The sequence below is a fragment of the Canis lupus genome, chromosome 1 (assembly GCF_011100685.1).
Source record: "Canis lupus familiaris isolate Mischka breed German Shepherd chromosome 1, alternate assembly UU_Cfam_GSD_1.0, whole genome shotgun sequence".
Classification (NCBI taxonomy): domain Eukaryota; kingdom Metazoa; phylum Chordata; class Mammalia; order Carnivora; family Canidae; genus Canis; species Canis lupus.
The window spans coordinates 93,080,768-93,106,067 of NC_049222.1; the positions used below are offsets into that span (position 1 = coordinate 93,080,768).

The 25,300-nt window shown below is 42.2% G+C and overlaps 1 protein-coding gene and 1 long non-coding RNA gene across 23 annotated transcripts in view; one reads left to right on the plus strand and one right to left on the minus strand.

Moving 5' to 3' along the window:
- Nucleotides 1-25,300, minus strand: part of GLIS3 (GLIS family zinc finger 3) — a 546,483-nt gene that overhangs the window by 129,107 nt on the left and 392,076 nt on the right. The gene's annotated exons all lie outside the window — the stretch shown is intronic.
- LOC111096954 lies at nucleotides 16,741-17,480 on the plus strand. The gene is made up of 2 exons (XR_005354272.1): nucleotides 16,741-16,988; nucleotides 17,203-17,480. It is a non-coding gene; the product is annotated as an uncharacterized LOC111096954 (long non-coding RNA).

Here is a 25,300-nt window from a genome sequence, read left to right on the forward strand (position 1 = left end):
AATGGGCAGAAGGCCTGAATGGATATTTTCCCAAAGAAGATATACAGATAACCAATAGATACATGAAAAGACACTCAACATCACTCAACAGCCAGGGAAATGCAAATCAAAACCACAATGAGATATCACCTGACACCTGTAAGAATGGCGAATCAAAAAGACATGAAATAAGTGTTTGCAAGAATGTGGAGAAAAAGAAACCCTCATGCACTGTTGATGGGAATGCAAACTGGTGCAGCCATTGTGGAAAACAGTGTGGAGGTTCCTCAAAAAATTAAAAACAGAAACATCATATGATCCAATAATTCCACTATTGGGTATTTAACCAAAGGAAACAAGGACACTAATTCAAAACGATAAAGTCCTATGTTTATTATAGCATTATTTACAGTAGTGAAGATATGGAAGAAACCCAAATGTCCACTGATAGATGAATAAAGAAGATATGGTGTATATACACATATGAACATATACACAGACACATACACACACACACCAGAATCTTTCTCTGCTCTAAAAAAGGAATAAAATCTTGTGACAACATGGATGGGCCTAGAGGGTACCATGCTAAGTGAAATAAGTCAAACAGAGGAAGAAAAATAACCAGATGATTTCACTTTTATGTGGATTCTAAAAACAAAATGAATAAACACCAGAAATGGAATCATAAATACAGAAAACAAACTGGTAATTGGAAGAGGTGAGGGGACAGGTGGCTGGGTGATACAGGTGAAGAGTGTTCAGAGATACAAACCAGCAGTTATAAAATAAATAAGTCACAGGGATTAAAAAAGTACAGCATAGGGAACACAGTCAATAATATGGTAATAATGTTGTATAGTCACAGAAAGTAATGACACTTATTGTGATGAGCATAGCATAACATACAGAATTGTCAAATCACTATATTGTATACCTGAAATTAATATAGCATTGTATGCCAACTATACTTCAATAAAAAACATATATTAATTTCCTTTCCTAATTCAATCGCTATAACCCATTAGTTTGTAACTTTTGCTCTTATGCTATGTTTTAATCATCAAGAGTCTAGACAAGAGCTATAAAAACTATGTACAGGGATGCCTGGGTGGCTCAGTGGTTGAGTGCCTGCCTTCGGCTTAGAGTGTGATCCTGGGGTCCTTGCACTGAATCCCACACTGGGCTCCTTGCGAGGAGCCTGCTTCTCTCTCTGCCTATGTCTCTGCCTCTCTCTCTCTTTCTCTCTCTCTCTCTGTCTCTCTCATGAATAAATAAAATCTTTAAAAAAATATGTAGAAAAATTCAAGCTTCCTAACCTCCAGACCAAACATGCAGATGGGAAAGCCAGTGCAGTGGAAAGGGGTAGCCAGAAGATGCTACTTCCAAGACCACCTATGCTTCTATCCTTTGCAGTGGGCAACACAGCTCTCCTCCAGCAAAGGACAGGCTAAGGAGGTACCAGATAGGTACCAGATAATAACCAAGAGCTATTGGCTACCAACACTCCCACTCCCATCTGTGCAGGAAATGGAGGGTATTGAGGAGAACACAGTAGGAAATACATCACAACCTCATACAGCCGTGACCGCTATGTACATACTCGGCATTGTATGTTAAAGCCTTCTTCCTCAAAATGTGGTCTTCAGACCAGCAGCATCAGCATCACCTGACTGCTTGGTAAAAATTCAGAATTCCTGACCCCATCCCTATGGAACCAGAATCCGCACATTAAGAGAAATGCAGGTAATTTATTTGGGAAGCCCTGCTTCAAATATGAACTTGTGGCCTTTTCTCCTTTCTTAGACTTTAAGCTAGAGTATTAGCTCCAAGAGGGCAGGGAATTTTGACACATATATATCTTGGACACATATATATCCTGGATGACTTGAGCAGTCCCTGGCACACAGTTGGTGCTTAGTGTATAATAGTTAAGTGAAAGCCTTATCAGGACTGAAAAAATTCACCAGTATCTAAATAAGATCACAACTATCTTCAATGCCACCCTGGGAAATGACTCTTGTAATTGACAGGAGCAAAAAGTTTATTCAATTAAATGCAGAAAAACATTTATCAAGCAAATTCCAAAAATTCTGGGGTGGTAATAAACTAAGCAGGTACTAGTGGACTGAAATTGGCTTTATTGAAGCAAAACTTTTTTCTCAGATAATTCTAAATGATGATATAGGGAAAAAATGTTCCATGAACTACTTTAAAAATTTACCCCCCCCCTTTTTTTAAAGACTTTATTTATTTACTCATGAGACAGAGAGAGAGAGAGAGAGGCAGAGACACAGGCAGAGGGAGAAGCAGGCTTCACGCAGGGAGCCCCATGTGGGACTCGATCCCAGGTCTCCAGGATCACGCCCTGGGCTGAAGGCAGGCGCTAAACCACTGAGCCACCCGGGCTGCCCCAAAATTTACCCCTTTAAACAACTTTACTGGGGTATAACTTACTACCATAAAATTCACCCATTTTCAAAGTTGCTGGTATATGAAATGTAGTAAAATTTCTGAGTTGTGCAGCTCACCATAATCCAGTTTTAGAACACTGTTCCCATCCCAGTGAGGTTCTCAGGGCCCATGTATGGTTAGTCTTTGTTTCTACTCTCTACCCTGAGGAAACCTCTAATCTACTTTCTGCAAAAAAAAAAAAAAAAAATTGACATCTTGAAGACTTCAATCAGGTACACGATTTTTAAAAAGATTTTATTTATTTATCTGAGAAAAAGTGAGGGGGTAGGGGCAGATAGAAGAGAGAGAATCCCCAGAAGGCTACACACTGAGCACAGAGCCTGATGGAGGGCTCAATCCCAGGATCCTGAGATCATGACCTGAGCTGAAATCAAGAGTCAGATGCTCAACCAACTGAGCCACTCTGGTGCCCTGGTACACAATTTATACAATATGTGCAATTCTTCTTGGGCATTTAGCAAAGATGCCTGGTACAGATCTCTGTCTGCCGGCACCTGGCTAACTCCCTTCAGTTACCAGAATACATCTAAAAATAGTTCAAGTCTTTTCTTTAAAAGTGCTCTACGCTACTGAAATACCAATATTAGTATTTAAGAATAAATGTACCAGTGTGTTTATTCCTTGATGTGTTATAGGGGCAGAAAAACAGGCTACATGAATGGAAGAGAAGAAGTGTCCATAACATACTGCTGAAAGAGAAAAGCAATGTGCTGAGAAATGAATATGGTATGATCCTATTTTTATAATAAAAAAAGAAAACAGTCATATATGTGCATGTTTGTATGTTTCTATAACCACCAAGAATGTACAGAGAGACACACAGCAAACTGTTAACACTTACTACTTAAAGGGCAAGTGTTACTGGGGGGCAGGAGATGAGGAAGTCACTTTCTCCATTGTTATGATCAAACACTGTTTTCCTGTTTGAAAAGAAAAATGCCATAAATGCTATCTTTGAAAGGCACAGTTATGTTTTCTATTTTTAAGATTAGCTTCTGGGATCCCTGGGGGGGGTGCAACGGTTTAGTGCCTGCCTTTGGCCCAGGGCGCGATCCTGGAGACCCAGGATCGAATCCCACATCGGGCTCCCGGTGCATGGAGCCTGCTTCTCCCTCTGCCTGTGTCTCTGCCTCTCTCTCTCTCTGTGTGTGACTATCATAAATAAATAAAAATAAAAAAAAAAAGATTAGCTTCCTTCTCCCTTCCTCCCTCCCTCTCCACCATAAATATAAATTAATATGGTTTTACCAAATGGATGAGCTAAAATATTATGTGGATTATGGAGACCCCTGGGTTAGAACTTAGGTTTCAGAACTGGATTTCAAATTCACAGTGTTGGTGTAAGGGAATGAAGATGTCAACACTATGATTTTATCAGGCCACAGGAGTAGCCCGATGTTTGGGACAAAGCCTCACCTTCATTGGCTCTCTAAGTTTTCCTAAGTGAGTGGGGCAGGGGAATAGGGTCAATGCTTAGACTCACTCTGGGACGCTGATGGAATGAGAGACAGTCCAACAGCACTAGTCTCAATACTACTCCTTGCTGTCTAATTCATTAGGACAGAAAACTTATCAGTAGAACAACAAAAAAAATTTTTTAAAAAGGAAATACCATTTTCAGCCTCACAAAATGAAACTGTGACTATATGCATATATGAAAAACACATATTTGTGTGATAAGTCTCCTATATAAATGCTTCATAGGTACATTTGCAAAGATGTTTGATGAAACTCCACAAATGCACGTGGAAGTCTCACCAAAGTGCCGTGGTTCTATTTTTTCCCACGGGTAAGTTTTTTCCTCCTTTTATGATTCTTGTTATTCCTGTCAATTTCATCATTATTCTTTTTAAAATAAAGCTTTTAAGTATTATATCCAGAAAAAAAACACATAAATGGCATGTGTACAGCTCGATTAGTTATTGTGAATTGAACACACTCATGTAACCACCACCTAGACCAAGAAATAGAACATTTCATCCTGGTTTGTAAGAGAAACTGAATATTTAATTTCAGGGAAGAAAGTCTGAATTACCAAATATGTTTGGTGTATTGAAGCAGTTATTCCTTCCACTGGGATTTAGACTGGGCTGTCTGGGTAAAATTTAAATGCGAGTGAGTGAGCAAATTTAAAAATGACTCCACAGAGTCTAGAGACAAAACATCCTTGGAAAATGTGTTAGGGCTCCATCAACATGGCTTGCCACAGGTCTTTTCCATTGTGTCACAGGACAGGCTGTCAAGACCAATGACTTGTTCATGTTTGAGTCACACAACTCAAGCCAAACTTTTGACTCATCTCTGGGTTCATTTTTACCCCTAGGCTCCCTTTGTCACCAAGATATAGAGCAAAGAAATGCATGTGACCCGGCAAGCTGAACAGAGCCTCACTGTTCAAAGAAAGTAAAACAGACGATTAATTTGTCAGCACAAAGTGAAGACTCAGAAGGCTGGAATATCAATCTCTTGTTCAATCTGTTATTCTTTCTTTGAATAAAAGGTTGCTTAGAATCCACATTCAGGTTAGAAATACAGAAGTTCAAAAGTGAGCAGACTCTGCATACTCTATACACTGGATAAGAAATATCTCCAAAGAACAGGTCTGGGAAAAGGATTTATCAATGCTCACTGTTTCCACCCAAAGTACATCTTCTTTGGGTCTTGAACATACCAGATGCACAGTGATTTGTTGACTTGATCGGAATCGATATAGGCAATCAGAATCAATGCCATGAAAGCAGGGATCTCAAGACCTATTGAGCATTTATGTGATTGGTGCTTAAAGCCAATGGTGCTTTTTAGCTGTGCTGAAGCTCCTGGAAGGCCAGGACAGCTCTTTGACTCTGGAGAGCTCTTCTTCCCAACCAAACAGAATGACTGTGAAAGACTCCTGAGCTTGCTGTGTATGAATTAACCAAAATAACTTGGGCCCTTTAAGTTCCATGTCTGCTTTGTTAGAAGCTTGAATGGTTGTTTTCAGAGTCACTCATCACAACTGGAAAGTCAGGCAATGAGCCCCTCTCTCTCCAGAAATTGAGTAAAATTTGAGAAGAGATATTTTTAGAGTCCACTTTCAGAGAAGGAATCTGGGCGAGGGGCTTAACATTGACTCTGTTATTTCCTGTTTCAAGACATGCCTTAGGACTTGGTGGATAAATGCTACCTATGATGGAATATTTTATTTAGAATTGTAGAGTAGGTTTGTCTTCCACATGAATAACGTGCACTGCACCGACACACCCTCACTCTCAATCAGGAAGTCGGCAATTCGGGTTCAGCCTTCCTCTCTGCTTAACTGCAAAAAGTTGGCACATAAGGTAATTTGAAAACAATTATTAAGGGTGGCTTTCAGAGCTGATACACATATATAACCGCCAAGTATCTGGCACAGATCCTTTTACCTAAGCTCAGAGATTTCCTAAAGCAGAGAGTAAATAAGACCTTTGCTGTTTCACTGATGCTGGTAAAGATTTGGGACTAAAATGATTATAAATAAGATATTTTAGTGGTGAAAAATGCAAAGGTAATTTGATTTTCTAGTCCTTATATTACGAGAAGATAGTTTTGATTCTTCTTTGACAGAAAATTCTGCTAATTTATGGAACATGGAGTCCAAAATGCAAATTATTCCCTTTCCTAGTCAACTTGGGAAAACAAATGCATTATTTGGAGAAGAAATCACAATTTGATCAACCTTAAAGCCTGCCATAGCCATTTTCTTTCAAAATTTAGCAATAAGAGACCACCAGGATTCTAGCGCAGAGCAATGATTCTTAACCGGGGGCCATTTGACTTCCGAGGAAACACCTGTCAATGTCTGGAGACATTTTTAAGTTGTCACAAGAGAGTCTGTGTGGATATGGGAGGCAGTGGGGACACAGCCAGCACCCAGTGGGAAGAAGCTAGGGATGCTGGTAACGCACAGGACAGGACTCCCAACCTAAGAATTAACCAACCCAAAATGTCAGCAGTCCTGAGGTTGAGAAACCTCTATCCTAGAGCATGGTTTTCCAAGGTTATTTATAGGAGCAGAGAATGAGACTGCCTTCATCACGGAAATGCACATAAAATCCCTACTCTCCTCAGTACACCTTTTTTTGAACGTCTGAGAACACTTAGGAGCAACTGCTCTACCGCAGCGCCAGCAATGAAAGAAGGATTGAAGGGAAGACAAGCATGAATTCAAAGTAGGTTCAGAGATCAAAGTTGGCTGTATTTGCCTTGCCGTATGGCCTTGGTGTTTTGCAGTAAAATTAAAAAAAAAAAAATGGAGAGAGGAGGGAAGCCTTCTGGTTTTCATCCTCACTGAAGAATAGCGGCATGGCAAAGGAGCCGTGTTACTCCTCTTAAAATGAGGACATTTTCGCTCCACACTAAGCATTTCCTGTCTGATGTCACCTACCTCAGAAGGAGTTTGAGGCTGAATCCCATTTTGTGTTTTAATGGTGCCATTGACACAAAGCAAGAGTGGTTCACAATAAAATTGACCTAGCACTTAAAAAAGGAGTCATTATCCGATTTCTATGCAGTCATCATTTGCACCTAAAAATAGCATTCCTCCGAAATGAGATGATTCTAAATAAGCCATTTGGGGAGACTAATAACAGGTTTGTGAGAAGAAGAGAGGAAGGGGAATAAAAAGAGATCTATCACACAATTAAGACGCAGACACAACCAACATGCCTGGATCCTATGGGCACCACGACAGCCAGGATACAAAGCTGGGTCTAAACACAATAAATTAATTTTCAGTACACACAGGAACGTGGTAGACATACAGTTATCTGATGGGCCCACTGCAACTTTCCTATGTGGTGTATTTACATTTCAGCCTGTAATAACAGTTCTTCGAAAAGGATTGTCTTGTATTTGACTATTTAGCTCCAGCAGTTAAATCACACTGCATTTTTGAATTTTGCTGCCTTCCCAGAGTTGGAAGGAGATAAGCTGATGCATACACACCTCACCCTCCTCGTTCAGGTCGGTGTTGGCCACTGAAGACAGCACAGGGGGCAGAGGATTCCACTGTTTGGAGTGGCACCTGTTTGCAGCCAGGAACACACTTAAGAAGTAGGCACACTCCTGCTTCCTGCTGTCTGTGGTACAGCAGAGATGTATTAGGGCACTTAAGTTTCATGTAGTACAGTGTAGGGGGGTAACATTTCATATTTCCACTTGCTTTTCTATCTAGACTAGAGTGAGAGGGGTGTTCACTTATGGAACATTGGACTAGCACATTAGTTGTGAAAGGAAGGAAAGAAGGGAGGGATGGAAAGAAAGAGAAAGAAAGAAGAAAGAAAGAAAGAAAGAAAGAAAGAAAGAAAGAAAGAAAGAAAGAAAGAAAGAAAGAAAGAAAGAGAAAGAAAGGAAAGGAGGAGGGAGGAAGGGAGAGAGAAAGCAAACAAGAAATTGGTTTTGAGGAGTAGTGCCTGATTTGGGAAGGATGAAACTGGATACAGCTCCATTTTCTCCCCTGTCCCCACCATGGCTTTGAGGGCTTAAGATTGTTCCCTGTTTTAGGATGAAATTTGTGCCTATAACAAACCACCCCAATTCTCTAATCCTCTAATGGAACTTCCCTCATTCTACACCCTTGTTATTGGTTATGTCTGGACCCTGTGGACAAGAGGCACAGAATATAGCTGCTCAATTCTGGAGGGAACATTAGCTTCTTCAGGCCATGTTACAGATAACTCTGGTGGCTCCCCAAGAAATCAGAGCTTCTTTCTCAGTATTTGGGGCCAGCAGATTTCCACCTGATTTCTGATTTTTAAAAAAATACTTGAAAAGAATTTATTATGAAAAACTTAGATGAAGGTAGAAAGAACAGGGTGATGAACCCCCAATTGCCTTCACCCAACAATTATTAAAATTTTCCACATATGTTTCATCTACCTCTTTGTATTTCTAATATGTTTTACTGTAAATCCCATATAACTTGCCATTTCACTCCCACATAATTCAGTGTGCATCTTAAAATTATATACATATTTTGTTACATAACTACAATGCTATTATCAAATTTAGCAAATTGTCGTGGGATTTTCTAAACAGGTTTTATTTAAAATTAAGTTTTAAAAATTAAAACGATCACAAAATTATCTTTTCAACAGGAGTTGTCTGAATCAGTCTCTTAAAAAGATATGAACATTGCAGTTTACTATTTTATCCTTCTAGTGTCTTTATTTCTAGTCTCTGGACTAAAGTTTTCCTATCTGATACCTCATGGATATTATCATGGGGTTAGTCACGTAGCAGATGAGCTACCTTTAAGCATTCTTCCTTTGTTGAATAACATGAAACATGGCAGGGAAGGAGACCTTAGGACTTAAGGTTATATTACTATTAGAATATTCTTCTCACCTGTGAGTTTAGCTTCTCCCTTATACTTTCCTAGAATTGGTAAGCATATTTGTATTTATTTATTACTCAACTTGTTTCAAAAATGACTTAAGTGAGGGGCGCCTGGGTGGCACAGTTGGTTAAGTGTCCGACTCTTGGTTTTAAATCAGGTTGTGATTTCAGGGTCGTGATCTCAGGGTCATGAGATGGAGCCCACCATTGGGCTCCATGCCTAGTGCGGGGTCTGTTTGAGACTTTTTCTCCCTGTACTCTACCTCCCGCACATGCTCTCTCTCAAATAAATAAATAAATAAATAAATAAATCTTTAAAAAATGATTTAAGAGAGATTTCACTCCTAGAAAAGCAGATTCTGATTTTGTATTATTATAATTCTTCCCAAGACACATGCTTCAGTAAGTCAGGGTTGTTCTGGAGAATTCCTGCTTCTGACAGTAAATGCACATTAACTAAACTGCAAAGTTTGAGAGCATAGTCCTCCACAAGAAGTGATTCTGATACTATCTGTAAGTTTAGAGTGTTCTCAAGAACCATCCCCAGGTTTGATAATTTGCTGGATGGACCCAGAGAACTCACTGAAAGCTAATATACTCATGGTTATGGATCATTAAGAGAATGAATACAGATGAAAATCATCCAAGGGAAAGACAGATATAGGGAAGAGCCTGAGAGGGTTCCAAATACGAAAACTTCTGCTGTTCTCAGAATACATGCATTACCCTTCCTGCGTTGATACAACACAATCCGTGTTGGAATATCACCATCTTGGTCACCTGAGCTTTGGTGTCCAGAGTTTTTACTGGGGCTCCATTCTGTAGGCATGATTGATTGGCTGTTCTCATGATTGATCTCAGCCACCAGGCTTATGGATATCACAAGACCCAAAGCCCTTGTCCTGAATTGCATGGTTGGTCTTCCTGGCATGGCTAGTCTACCATAAGGTCCAATGTGGCCACCTACCACTCTAAAAAAGACACTTCTATCAAGTATGACATATATTACCTCCCAGAACCCAAAGGCAAAGGGGATCTCTCACTGGGCAAGGCCAGGTTTTTTATTATGCAAATTAATTTACACCTGTTCTTATTGACCATGCTAATCCTCACCTATTCCTCTTATGATGATACTTTACTAAAGGGACAATTTTTACATAAAACTGTTGGGAAATTTTAAAATGAGAGGTAAATTGTATCTAGCAATAAATATCTCTGATAATGTAAGAGTATCAAAACAAGAAGGTGACCTCCAGGGATCCCTGGGTGGCTCAGCAATTTAGCGCCTGCCTTTGGCCCAGGGTGTGATCCTGGAGTCCCGGGATTGAGTCCCACACTGGGCTCCCTGCATGGAGCCTGCTTCTCCCTCTGCCTGTGTCTCTGCCCCTCCCCCACCGTGTCTCTCAAGAATAAATAAATAAAATCTTAGAAAAAAAAAGGTGACCTGCACATAATAGTTAAAAAATAAAATGAGAGTTAGGGAAGAACAGCTTCAAAAATATACACTATTTCAACTATGTCATAAAGAAGGGGGAGTTTTTAATATTCTATTTTTTAATTTATTTTTTAAACTTTTACATGTTTACTTCCCTATTGAAAGCTAATGAGGATTTTGATTATAATCCGTCCCCAGCCTCATGGACCTCTAGGTGAGATTTCTTAACAGAAAAGAAGCTTCTTATAAAAATCAACATTTTATGAACTCAGATCACTTGTGATTCCTGTAAGTGCGAAAAATAAGTGGACATATGGTACAAATTCTCACTCATTTCTACTTTGTTTTGCAAGTGAGATGTGTAAAGCTCTTCAAGACCTTCCCTGCCATACATGAAAACAGACTAAAGAGTTCTGGATTTACACCTTTTTTTTTCTTTCTTTCTCGACATGAAATTTTATGAATTACATACAGTGGAAGGTCAAGAACTGGGTTTGAAAAAATTAATGAATGATTTCTACTGCACTCAACAAACTGATGAATATGAAGGGACCATGGTTTAATTTCACCTTTTTTCTTCTTTACTAATTCATTTCTGGATCCAAACTTTCCTTCTGATGCATAGCCAGCCAACAGAGGGGTGCTGCTTCTATTCAGTTGAAGCTTCTGGATTACCTTGTCTACATGCATGAAAAAGTAGTTACTTCCATAAAGAATCTCTGCTCCATTTGACACTTTTCTTTCTTAGTGATTTTAATGCAGCTGAGGCACTCAGTAGGGCTAGGAAACCTCCCTACGGACACATGTGGCCTCCTTCCTATTCTCTAAAAGTCCGGCAGCTCCACTTGTGTCTTCAGAGAAAGCACTGGCTCTATCTTTCAGAGGGCAGAGAACATGTGGGCAATTCACAATGAAACTACTACATGTTTAAAAGAACGGTGTTCCTATGTTTCTTCCACCTTGAAGTGTTAAAGACTATAGATTGCAGCTGAAGGGAAATTAAGGTCCCTATTTACACAATTCACAGAGCCTGTGAAACTGAAAAAGAAATGAACCCAGTTGCAAAAGTATACAGTTGACTCAGGCAATTTCATCGTTTTAGTGTAGGGGGAAATGTCTTTTAATGTCATCATCTAGAGAAAGGTGAATATTCAGGAATCAAAAAAGCACCCAGAAATGTTAACATGAAAAAGGAAGAGAAGAAAGGGAAAGAGGAGGTGGCAGGCAGAAAACATGACAAGGCACATAGAGGATGAGAAAGGAGGAAGAGCAAAGCCTCCTGAATCAGGGATCCTCAGCTGCAGTGGGTGGAGGTGCAGGGAAGGTTAGAATGTCCTGGGGTTGCAGTGTCGCTTGAAAGAGGGCATTAGATATTATAATCTTACATTCTGAATTCAGAGAGATCACTTTCATGCTTGTAACACAAACCTTGGCGAGTCCAGCTCTACAAAATCTTCTTGGCTGGTGAAGATAAGCCTGTTCTAACCCAGCTGCCAAGCAGATTCTCAACAGGAGAGGGAGAGAACAGTCAGAGGAGGGAAGCACAAAACAAGTGCAAGGGAGGGGAGGGCTGGAATGGGTTTTACGCTCTTCAAAAGAGGGCATTCAGTTTTAAAAGACTGGAAACCTAAAAAATACCCCTAACAATTTCAGGACCCTGTTCCATCAGAGTCCTTACTGCAATGTCAAGGTAACCTTGGGACACTTGACATTTTGGAATACCATCAACCTTTGGTACTTTCTGGAACCTAGCTGACCTCCAGGTGGGACATTCTGTTTTGTTTTTGCATCTCCAGGGCATCCTTTTTTTTTTTTTTTTTAAGACTTTAGTTATTTATTCATGAGAGACACAGAGAGAGGCAGAGACACATGCAGAGGGAGAAGCAGGCTTAGATCATGACCTGAGCCAAAAGCAGACATTCCAGGCATCCCTGGGGCATGGCATCTCTTTTTTGAAAATCTCAAAGCATTTTACAGGTGTTTAAACATTCTCCAAGTGCCTAAAATAAACTAGAATCTAAGTAACATTTCAGGTTTTTTTGTTTTTGTTTTTTTTTACATTTCAGGTTTTTACCTACACTCTTCCAAATCAACTCATTTGGCTTTTATGGCCCTGGTTCTTGTCCATCTTGACAAATCTTATGGATTCAAAAGGAGACAAAGCTATAGTGATGTGATGATCCCAGAAAAAACATCAAGACCCTCCAAACCTCTCTGTTTCCACAGCCTACATCAACAAATTGCAGCTGTCAATGAGCACAGATAAATTAGGTGACTGTATGTGGGAACTGCTAAAGTAGATTAGTAACTTTAAGAATAAAACACACAACTAAACCGCATGTAGGTGATACATCATAATTGTGTCGCTGGCTCAGCGGATCAGTAGCCAATCAGGTCCCGACGGGCCATATGTGTATTTATAAATATATCTGCTAATGTAAAGGTCGCGCTGCTCACTGCTCAGGGAAATCAGGCACATTTGGAACCATCCCTAGAAGATTTTGGTTTCTTAAAAAAAAATATTTTGACAATTTGTGACAAATGCAATCCTGCCCCCATATGTTCTATACTATTTAAAGGGAAATGACACCCAGTTGCCTTCACATCCACACGTGAATTCTTCTGTTTTAATAATGAAGTGAGGAGGTGAGAAGGGAGGAGGGGGTTACCTTGCACACATATTTTAGAAGATATAAATATCTTTTCAAACTTCGTATTTCCACACTTCAAGAGGACAGAGCTTCTAAGATCTACGTGACTATTCATGACACAGGAAATAACAGAAACTTCTCTTCCAGATTCGGAAAGGAAGTGGGAAAATAATGAATGACAAGAAAACAGTGGTAGATTCTTGCAGGATATACAGGCTTCTGACCCCTTGCTCATTTTTTCTGCCCAGTATTTGCTGCCTGCTTTTCTGGGCACGATGGATGGGGGTTGCAAGGCTCTGCTAAAATGATCCCCTCTGCCAACCTCTGAAGAAATCTCTTATGGATTAAGTTAGAACACCCAGGCATCTCAGTCAGGCCTGGGAATTACTCTGGGTCAATGACCCAGAAGCCCAGAACCAACTTTGTACAGCACACACTCATCTGCTTGCATCCCGCCCTGTTCTTTAATACCAACAGAATAACAAGGTTTCCCTGTGGCCTAAAAGAAACTCAAAAAACAAAACACAAAACAAAAAACAACCAACGCCCCCAAACACACACAAAAAAACCCCACAACACTTGGATGACATCTTTGGTGAAGGAAAAAAAAAAGCTTCTGACAAGAGGGAAAGGTATGAAAATATTTTGAGAGAATTTGCTTAATCGCTCAGCAATGCCTTCCGTTCAATCTAGCCGTTGAATGTGGATAACCATGACAGATGGCTCCTGCTAGTTTAAAAAAAAAAAATTAGCTAAATTTTCAGATAACGCAGCCTTCTGTCATGTTCTCCTACTCCGAGGCTTCTGCGGTGTGTTTTGCAGGCTCTGAACTGCGGGCTGCTTGCTGTAACCAGCTTTTGGTCAGAATTCACACCACTGGATACCTTGCGCTCAGAACCAAGAGGGGAGAGAGACTGTCAGTTTGGATGACAAAACCTTGATAGGCCACATGTCCCCAACCCAGATATGAGATCCACGTTTTATGCACAAAGCCATGTTTGAAACATTAAGGGCGGAGAGGAGAGCTCTTGGCTCTATCAGCCTGGCCATCTCTTTGTAGCAGAACAAACTCATATCTGATGCTATAATTACAAGCCTAATGGACACACTTAATTTATTTTGGAGAAGTGAAGTTGATACCCACTAGTGCTATTATTGAAAAGACTAATGAGAGTAGCTCGGTAAGAAAATAAAAGATTTATTGAATTCCTTTTGGCACCCGGCACAGCTTAGCAATTTTGAGAGCCCATCAAAACAGCAGATATATACCCCGCTCAGATGTGCTGTACGGGATGTGAGCTGGGTTTCAGATTTTCAATAACAAATCTGTCACTCCGATTTTAATTAGACGGCTTAAAGCAGCTACATCAATAATGGCAGAATGACGGCTCAGTTCAAAGATCATAGAGATGTTACTCTACTTTAATAGTTCTTTTATACAAGTACATATTTCAGAAGTTTGCGAGGCATTCATCTTGACTACCCCTTTCACCAGAGAGGAGGAAAAAATATGCCTAATTGAATTGAACCACGAACACTAGCAGTCACCACCATTTCTGAGCCAGGCTGTTGCATCCAGCTGGTTAGGAGGTCTAATTTCACACCGCACAGCAATGAAATGCTGCTAACTTTTATTTGTGAGTGTAAAACAGTAATATTTCATGACAGCAAAAGGCCAGTTGACGCCGCTGGGTGCACCCTCCACTGGTCTAAACCTGAGAGATGAATAGCAGTCTTGGTTGAGTACAGACAGACCAGCTTTTCCCATGAAAAGCTCAGAGGAGTGCATGGGGGAGGACTTGCCCTGGGAACAGGGTGGAAGCCCTCCTGAGAAGAGCACTCCTCAGCCTGAGGGGAGGGCGGAAGCCTCAGAGGGAACAGCTGCTGCCAAAGGGCCTGGTCTCTTCTTCAAGGAGTTGGAGGGAGGTGCATGTAATTGTCACCGTATCTCTTTCCACTGATTCTTATTAGCCACTAACAACATATTGATTGCATAAATAAATAATAGAGTGACATGTATCTTTCTGTACTTTATCCCATGGAAATATATACATGTTATATATATACAGGTGTATATACATACATCCACTTTTCTTTAGGAAATAAAATCGGGCTATGTATACTATAAGGTTTTTTGCTTAACAACTTATGGTGATTATCTTTCCATGTCAATAAGTCTATCTCCAAACATCATTTTTAACAAGTGCATAATATTCTATTATGGATTACCCATCTTATTTATTCAGGCCCCTCTCATTGGACATTTAGGTCATCTCCAATTATTTATAATATCAGAATATATATATATTAATACAGAGTACATGAATATGTTCCATCTTTATTATAAACATATACTATGCATATACATATAATTTAATTATTATGTTAGGATAAATTAGGATAAATTCTTAGAATTGGAATTCTGAGGTCAAAGTATCCACATTAAAAAGTTTTTTTTTTAAGTTTTTTTTAAGTCTAAGATAGCCATCATTTTATTTATTCATTCATTCATTTTATGAACAGTTTTGTAACTTTTTTTTAAGTTTTTACTTAGACTCTAGTTAATGTACAGTGTAATATTAGTTTCAGGTGTACAAGTTAGTGATTCAGTATTTCCATACAACACCCAGTGCTCATCACAAATGCTCTTCTTCATCTGAATCGCATAATTCCCCCCTCCCCCACCCTTTCCTTCTGCTGGTAACCCTCAGTTCTCTATAGCTAAGATTATTTCTTGGTTTACTTCTCTCTCTCTCTCTGCTCTTTACTCATTTGTTTTGTTTCTTAAATTCCACACATGAGTGCAATCATATGACGTTTGTCTTTCACTGACTGGCTGATTTCACTTAGCATAATTCTCTCTAGCTCCATCCATGTTGTTGCAGATAAGATAGCCCCCGTTTTAATGCCTAGCCGTGAAATACTAGCTTTAGAAGCACCTTCTCTGGGATCAGATCCTGGCAAAACCTCAAACCTTCCACTATCACTTTCATAGCATTATACAAATCCCTAAGTTCATCTCACTTCCTCAACAATGCAGTTTATCACTCTCCAGAATAATGTGAGCATTCCTTGGACCCACTCCCTGAGGTCATTCTTTCTCACCAGTCCTCAGTGATGCAGGCACAGCTGTACTGACCCCCAGTCATGAGTGAAGTCCTGATGCTGACTCTGCCATATCTAAATATCACATGTTTAGAATGGAGACCAAGGCCTTTGTGGCAGTGCCATTTCATTGCTCTGTATCAGCTCTGCCACTTTTCAGTCTATCTGACCTCGGGTCAGTCACTTATCCTTTACGTGCCTCAATTTCTTAAGTGCTCATGCTTCCTTCTCCAGGAAGCCCTCCTGGACCTCGCCTGTCTGAGTCAGAGAACTTCCTTTGTGTTCTCACACCATTCCATACTTCACCCAGCACAACACTAACCTCACTTGTTCTTCCCCAAACCTAGAGGAGTAAAGCAATGATATGTGTCAATATTGGCAACTACTCCTGCACCATTAATTATAAAAGGTAATTATGGATTGCCTACTTTGTTCCAGGTACTAGGGATACCTCTTTACTAGGGATATAGTACAGAATACAACGGATAAAGTCCCTGCTCTCATGTGACAGGTAGTCCAGTTGGGGAGGGGCAGACCAATAGCCAAACAGGTCAACATACAGTACGGCAGGTATGGTAACTACTATGGAGAAAAAATAAGATAGAGTAAGGGGAAAGGAATGTCAGAGGTGGGGGTGGGGTAGGGAGGGCCTTGAGCTTAGGTAGAGTGGGGTATTAGAATCCTGGTCTGCTACCTCGAGAGCCCACACCTCTCCACTCCAGCAGGCTGTCAAGCCTCCTGGATTCCATTGTGACACAGCTCCCACAGCACAGGCACTGCTTTGTGGGAGGGTCTTTCCCCATGACTGTGCTGTGTGTTTAGACACCTTGGGCACCCCTTGCCGAACATAACCTGGAACAGTTTTCACTTTTACAGTTCACTGGTTGTGCCTCTGTATATTCCAAGCAATGATTTTTTTTTAAAACTGAGAAGGCCTTTTAATTGAGATTTCTTCTCAAGAACTAGGTAATTCTAACAATCAATACAAGGTGAGTGTTTTCTAAGGATGTGCTCCTGGCCCAACTGTCTACATCAGATCACTGTCCAGTTCTGCCTTCTGTTCTTCACTTGCCTTTTCTTCTTTTTTTTCTGCTTACTTCCCTACTTCCAGCTGCCAGCAAGTCAGATAATTAAATGCCAAAGTAGTGACACTTGGCATTTCAATGAGCACTCTGTATTTACTACACTGATCCCTCTCTACAGCCCTCCTGCTCAGCATGTGTGTGAGCTCTCTGCTGCTCTGCCCAGCTGAAGGCTCCTCTGTTGCAGAGCTGGACCAAGTGAAGAAAGATGACCTCGGCAGCAGCCCAGACTGAGCCCAGAACTGAGAGAGGGGGGCAGCACATTCCCAAACTTCTCTCCTGGTCACTTCTCAGGGTTTATGGCCTTGATGCAATTAAACAAGCATTTAAGACCTGAGCCCTCTCTGTGCTCACCCTCTGCTGGGATACTATTTTAAGTAAATTCTATATTAAAGACAACAGAGCTTTAGGACTTTTCATTTGAACCAGGCATTGCCAGGATATTGCACTGTACATAACTAGAAGGTGATTTCACCTCCACGGCCCACCCAGTTTTATACTAGACTTATTAGTTAGAACACAAGTGAACCTTGGATGTCAGAGTCTGACTCTAGGCCCCATGGCTGTATCTTAGGCCTTGGAAGAATTGCATTCACAATCTGCTTCTTCCCCAAAGCTATCACGTGTTCTCAGATGCAACTTAGCCATCACTTCCTCCTGGAAGCCCTTCCAGACCCAGTGAGTCTGTGCCCTCCTGGGTGCTCTGACATAGCCAGTATTTCACACAACTCTCAACCATAAGCTCTGAGGATGGGAACCACGTCTCACTCACGACCATGGCCCTGGTGCCAAGAACAGTGCCTGGAGCATTATCGATGGTGCAAATACATGATTCCAATTAAACTGCTAGGCCAGTCAGATGGAAAGGTATTTTCAAATCCCTTCAAGTCCTAAAATCATCAATATGATTATTAAATTTGCAAATAAGTTTTCTTCATTCATCTATCCAAATAATACATACATACTGAGGACCTACTATTTCCCATAAATTGTCCAAAAGACTTGCTATTCAAATATTCTCTTACTTCCTCCTTTAAGAGCCTGTTTTTACCACTCAAGAAGGCCTGTGGCTACATCCAAGAAACTGGCTTACAAGTATTCCAGGGGAAATTTTTTAATCAATGACCACAGGATGCTTCGTCTGAGACAGGCCCCATCACATCACTGTTTATACTGTGGGTGCCTTGCAGAGCAGATGGCATCTAGTAGATGCTCAATGAGTATTTGTGGGAAAGTGAATAAACGAGCAGCCCAAACATGCTAGCCACTACTGCATTAAGAAAGTCACTGGATGGAATCAGTAACTAAGATGAAAGGAGACTATAAAATCCGTGAGTGGTACTGTCTCCACACTTGTCTCACCTCCTAGCATAGTCAAGATGGAGTAACAGGGACCAGATTTACCCTCTGACCCAACACACACACACACACACACACACACACACACACACACACACATTCTCACACATACACGCACACCTCTCAGATAAAATATATAAAACAACACTGGTATTGGACATCAGGCAATAAAAGACAGGGGTTCCCAAGATAAAGAACAAGTGAGGTGAAGCCTACTAGTGGCCCAGCTTACTTAAGCCTTGGTGGCAGCATAGGGAAGAAGGACCCAGGAAGAAGGCAGCAGACTTCTTAACTTGAGAAAATAAAGCCAGGGGATACCAAGGCAGCTGGAGTTTCCAGGACAGAGTAGAGAAATCTACAGAGAAGAGAACCACTCAGAAAGAGAAGATTTGCAGGGGGCCCCCTCAAATATTCTGCAGAGAACTAATAAGGAAGCACATACATTTGAATAACTCCCCGGAAAACACCGAAGGTCTAGAGGGAACAATGTTGAGCACTCAGGGAGCACCCTTGATACTCCCACAAATCAGAACAGAAAAATCCAGAGTTCACGGGGCACAGGGTAGATTGCTCAGGACGGCTGTGCCCCAGTGGCACAGAATAGTTAGCCATCGACTGCGCACTGCTCCAGAGCTGCCTACCAAAGCAAGACCTGAAGAGTCAAACTGTTTTCAGGGAACTTAATTATTTCCCAGAGCAAAGCTCAAGAATATTCACAGGAATGCAAAAATATGAAGCACCCAACAAGGCAAAACTCAGATTGCTTGGCACCTAGAAAACTACCAGGCATGCAGAGAAGCAGGAAAAAGTGACCCACTATTTGGAAAAGAAAAAAAAAATCAATCTGGTTTTGATGGATTGATAACTGACACAGACGTTAGAGGTAGCAGGAAAAACCATTAAAATAGTTGTTCTCACTGTATTCCTTACATTGAAAGAGTAGGAAAGGATATGGAAGAGATTTTAGAAATCAAACCTCTGGAGATGAAAACTGCAATGTCTAATAAGAAAGTCATTGGAAGGGATTAATAACAGATCTGACATTGCAGAAGCAAACCTTAGTGAGGGTGAAGACAAAGCAAAAGAGAATGTTCAATATGAAACGCAGAGAGAAGGAAGAATTTTTTAAAATGAAGAGTTTTTGTTGCACGGCGTATGTCTGGCTTCAGAACGCATGATCTTGCTATTCTGTCGTACCACGTCCAGCTCCCCATGACCAGGGACACCCTCACTATGCAGCCTAGCTGAGGCGGCGACTCAGGGTGATGTTCTCTGTGAAGCCCTACGGGGAGCGGGGTGGGGGGGACACGTGAGAGAATGTACATGTGGGGGCAGTCTGTATGCACGACCTTCCCACACAAACATTGGATCTGGACTGAAATACGTGAACAGGTGGGATAAAACACTCAGTCCTGCATGTGCTGGTTATTGCAAGAGTGATCGGGTGTTAGGAAAAACTACAGTGGAGCAGGGAGCCACTCTTACACAATAAATTCCTATAAAAACCCAACAAGTTCCGAATTTACTCTTCACACATTAGTATGGCCCAAAGGTATCTGAAAAAACAGCATCTAATTAAAAATAAAATAAAGTTTTTACTATGGCCCACTACCTCACACATAAAATTCTTTTCCCATGAAATAGCTTCCATTAATGTGGTGGTTAGCTCAACTACCTTTTTTTTTTTTTTTCTTAAGGAAAACAGGCTTTTCTTCCTACCTTCATTCATGTGGTGGGCTCTCAGGGCCCCAAGTGTGGACCTAGCATCTGGGTCCTCCCAGTTGCTGGCACTGGACATTTGACATGAATTCAATCACCATTAACTTGTAATCATTCAACCAAAAGATGGCACAGAATCACCAAGTCACAACAGCCTATGGTTGGGAGGGATAGTAACAGATCATCAATCCATTTAACATTTTTACTTGCCCAATATTTATGCTCCCTTCCTAATTCACCCACTGTCTTTTGGGAGAATTTGTTCTTGGTGAGTATGAGGTATAGAATGATCCATATAAGCCACAGGGACCAGTTCAGCCAGGGGTTGCACCTGTTACCTACTAAAAAGTTGGGCCAATATTGAATATATCTTCCCTGGGCACTGAACTTTGAGTAAATAATTCAGTTGTTAAAGAACTGGTTGGAGAATGTCATAGAGAAAGTGTGCTGACCAAAATTAGGACTTATTAACAAACTCTGAAAGGTGCCTTGGATTCCACTGAAGCCCACGAACGGTCCTCAAGCCTCCCATTGATTCTGCCTTTGTTTGCTGACCTTTGAACTGGGGTTAATAATAGTTCCTACTTCCAAAGTGCTAAAATGGTAGCTGGCACACTGTGAATGATAAATGTAGCAAAAATAAGTAATACTTTTTTATCATCGATTATTTTACATCTATGGAATCGGAGAAACTTACCTACCATATAAGTTTATTTGGGATCAAATGCTATACTAGATGTCACTAACCATTTGACACTCTACAAATTTACATTGTACTTATCATAAGTTTGAACTCTCTAGGTTAAGGCAACTGGTTGGTACATTCCATGCATGGGACTCTGAGAATCCACAGATCCCCTGAAATACCATGCAAAGCTGTGAGGAGTACACATTTGTATTTAGAGCTGGGATGGGAGGAGTGGTCCATTGCCTTCATGAGTCTCAAAGCTAACCATCCCCAAAGGATGCACACCACTCTTTTGGAGCTTCTGGAGACAGATGTTAAGTCCCTTTGACCTTACCTACTGCTTTTACAAATTTCTGGGACAGGGCTTACGTTGGAAACAGCCTACAGGGCAGCAGCTGTTCACAGTCAATTCTTTGAGCTTGCCAGACTTCATGGGAGCTTGTGAGATGCTCAGCCTGGGGGCTAGCTTAAGAGGCTGGTGTCTCCATTAAGGGCCTGCTGGCAGAGGGAGGAGCCAGCTCTGGTTACAAGCCACAGCATCAGCTCTGAGGGGAGGGGACCACACAAGGCTTCTTCACTTTGGGGTTGTTTTTGGAGAAAAGCAGGATGTGAGAAGCTGCATTTCTAGCACAGTGAAGGCTCTAAAATTATTTCTGGATTAAAGCCCCACTGGCGTCTAAGGATATGAAGATAACTTCACTGTTAGAATAATGTGAGATGAGGTAGGGGCAGAGAAGGTGGTGGTGATCAGGAAGCCTTGTGTGTATCAGGATAGGGTCCAAAGGGCAGGCTATTTATGAATTTTTAGAAGATATCTCCTGTACATGGTACCAGGGGAATCGGAAGGTAGAGGACCAGGGCTTGGTTGTTCTCAGGTGGTTCTTCCCTTCTCTCTACCTTGGTTCCCTCACCCGTCATGAGACATCTATGACAATCCCTTGTGGTTTCTCCAGCTCTATCATTCCAAAAATTAGTGGAAAAAAGATGATTTTGTATATAAAAAGGCCGAACATTGTATTCAATGCCAATTGCACTGGCCAGGCCTAAACTGTCATTAAGTCTAAAACAACAGAATCCAAATTAATTGAGTTTTTACAGCATGAACAGTCTTCAGTGGAGCCCCGTGCCTTAGCCACAGTTCTAACAATGGAGCAGAATGGTGGACTCCAGGAAAGGGCACCAAAGTGGGAGTTTCCAAATATGACAGGGAAGGCAAAAATAGGGGTCAGATGAATCCAGATTGAAAATGATCACTAAATACAAGAGAGAGAAGTGGAGAAAATTAAAATTTCACTTATAAATAAAATGAGGCTATTTCATTATGAGAATAATGTCTGCAAATTTTCAAGTAATTTAACTTGAAATTCATTTCCCTTCTCAATTAAAAACCCAGACTATGTCACATGTAATTTTAAAATGCAAAGTGGATGAACAATGTACGTGGCAGGGAGGAGCAGATTCTCTTTTGGGGAATGTCTGATAATCCAACTCATCCCCTGAAGTTGGTTCTCCTCACTCTTGTCTATGGGGGAAGGTTGGCTTTGGAGGTTCGCACAGCTACATACTCCACACTGGACCTTGAAACTGCCGAAGACCTGGGCCACATATGAAGTCCAAATGTTGTTTCCAAGACCTTCCAATAGAAATCAGCCCTTTTGAGAAGGTCTAGAAACTAATCCTTGACTCTGTGCCCAACCCATCGATTTCACGTATGGTTTTCTACTCAGAACTCATACAAAACCTGCGAGCCATTCTACAGCACACCCTTGGTCCCCTCCCAACTACATTCCCAGTCTGGACTACCTAAAAAATAAACACAAAGTAAAATACAATTAGAGTCTCCTAAAATAGTTACAAGTCCTCTCGACTAAATCAATCAGCAAGTAATTTTATGCTTCTACTGTTGCTAAGACACAGTGGCTGCAGAGGCCATAAAGGCACAGAGAGATGCCTACAACACTGCTCCTCCTTTAAGGAGCTTACAGTGCAAGAGAGAAGAAAGAGATAGGTGACTCAGACAACACACAGAACATGTGAGGGACAGACGGATGCTCTGAGGGGCGGGGCTGGTTCTCAGGAGTGGGATATGTCAGTTGATGACTGCCTGATGATGCACAGGAGGGAGAAGCAGGATGGAGGCTCAGGACCCTTCATGTCCTCTAGGTCTGCTAACTAAGAAAGGGGTGATGTCGTTCATGAGGTATGAGAACAGAGGGGAAGGGAGAGATGCGACCAGGAGACCAGGAGGCCCTGCTGAGGCCTTCCTCTTCTCTATCTGCCTCTGGGAAGACCAAGAAATGCATCTATGGGGCAGCAGGTGTAGGGGCAAAGAGGGTAGGCCCTAGAACCTAGCACCAGGGGCGAGGCCCCGGGTCCACCGCCTTGCTCCTCAGGCCTCAGTTTCTTCATCTGCAAAATGGAGATGATGGGAGTACATTACACATTCCAGCATTACATTCCAGCATTACAGTGCTGTGAAGTAAGGAGTCAGGAAATAGCACCAGTGGGATGTTTAGCACTGCACCAGCTGCATAATAAACTTTAAATGAATTCTCTCCTCGTCAGCCCTGGAGCTCAGGAGGAAGGGCTCCAGAGTGCAGGTCCCAGGGTGTGCAGGTGACCAATGACCTCTCCCGCTGCCCTCTCACTACCTGAACCCCGCAGGGGGCATGCCGCCTTTCCCTGGAGGAGGGTCTCCTTCCCTTGGTGAGGAGGCTTCTGACCAAGACCTCTTCCCGGCACCCTTTGGCCCTGTTCCCACCTCCCATCCCCACTGAGGTTTTCACCACCTCCCACATCAGCTCTGGTGGCCGGCCTCTGTGCAGCAAAGCCTCTCCTACTCTCCTCCCCGAGAGGGTCACTCCCTCTTCATTTTGGGTCTCAGGTGGGTTATGGTTTGGAGGGTGAGCCCCTTTCAAGGCAGCTATGCTGGAACCAGTTTTAGATACTCCCTGAGAAAAGCCCAGAGAAAGCCCCGCTCCTCTGCATGAGAGGTCCCAGGCCACCACAATGCGGCCGCTTGAGGACACGTCCCTGTCTGCACCCAGAAAACCAGGATCAGGCCTAGGATGGGCGTGGGGGCATCTATGACTCTTGATCAAGAGCCAGACATCGTTTCCTCCTGGAGCTCTATGTGCAGCTGTGTGCAAAAGTGAACGGCCTTCTGATTCACGTCCGTCAGCAGTGGAATCTCATCTGACTGAACACCTTGGCCCAGTGAGCACTTCGTGTGGATCTTTTCTTTGCAGTCTTCTTTTTACTACCATATTTGTGGTTTCCATTGTGCGCAGTGCCCTTCTCTGCAGCAGAACAGGCCTTCACCCAGCTGATGCACGCATGTGTGTACCATGCAGCACCCCAGCTCAACAAGCACCCCTGCACTCCCGAGGGTTCGCACGGACATGCCGTTAGGCAAAACAATTCTAACAACCTACTGCCGGAGGTGTAGGAAGGCTCTGAAGAATCATGCGTCATCATCAACATTCAAAAAAAAAAAAAAAACAAAAAACACACACACACACAAAGGAAGCCACAGAAGTAAGCTTCCCAAGCAGTTCCCAGCATCCAGCTCCCAGGTCGGGAGGTTTACACATGACTCCAGCCAGCCAGAGAAGCACCTCCGAACTCCAGCGACTCAGGGCCACTACTGCCCTGTGGTGCCCAGGGATGCGTGTGCTAACCACGGCCCATGGCGGCCCAGGGCCCCAGGTTCCCTCTGTCTGGCATCAGGGCCGCCACAGCCTGCCATGAGCATGAGATGCTGCTCAGGAGCAGGCTATGCTACACATGCTGCTTGACAAGTTGACATAAAAAAGCCTATAAATATGCCATTGGTTCCCGGTGCTGGAAAATTCTTTCTGTCGTGAGTATGGTTTTTCTCAATGATGCCGAGAAAAAGCATTTCAGATTCGTTTCAGGCCAGCTGAATCACGATGAATCTCAGAGAATTTCTGGGGGCAGGAGCCCCCCCCCCCCCCCCGGGTCTAGGTAGATAATGGTGTATTATCAGTTTCTCTCAGGGAGCTGCGAGCTCCATGGGGGCAGAGAGGTTGGATCTGCTGGTTCCAGTGGTGCTATTCCCAGTTACTGGCAGAGGTCCTGACACACAGTGGGCTTTCCATAACTATCGGGGGGTAGGGAGGTGAAAGTCTGCAAAATAGTCCTTGCTTTCCTTACCTCCAACTCCTGTACCACCTCTGTCCTCATCTTTCATCTGTCCTGCCCCACGGATGGGATATCATTAGCTCCAGGCAAGGAACCCACTGTGGCCCAAGGTTGAGAAGTATAGTCTGCACACTTACCTTGCTGGCATGCTGAATACAAAATCAGCAGAGTTAATGACACCAGAGGCACCAAACTCTAAATACTCCTGCCTTCACGGGAAGAGCCGTGATTAGCATCAGGGACAACATGGTCATGACCCTCACTGAATTTATAGTTTAGTAGGCAAGAT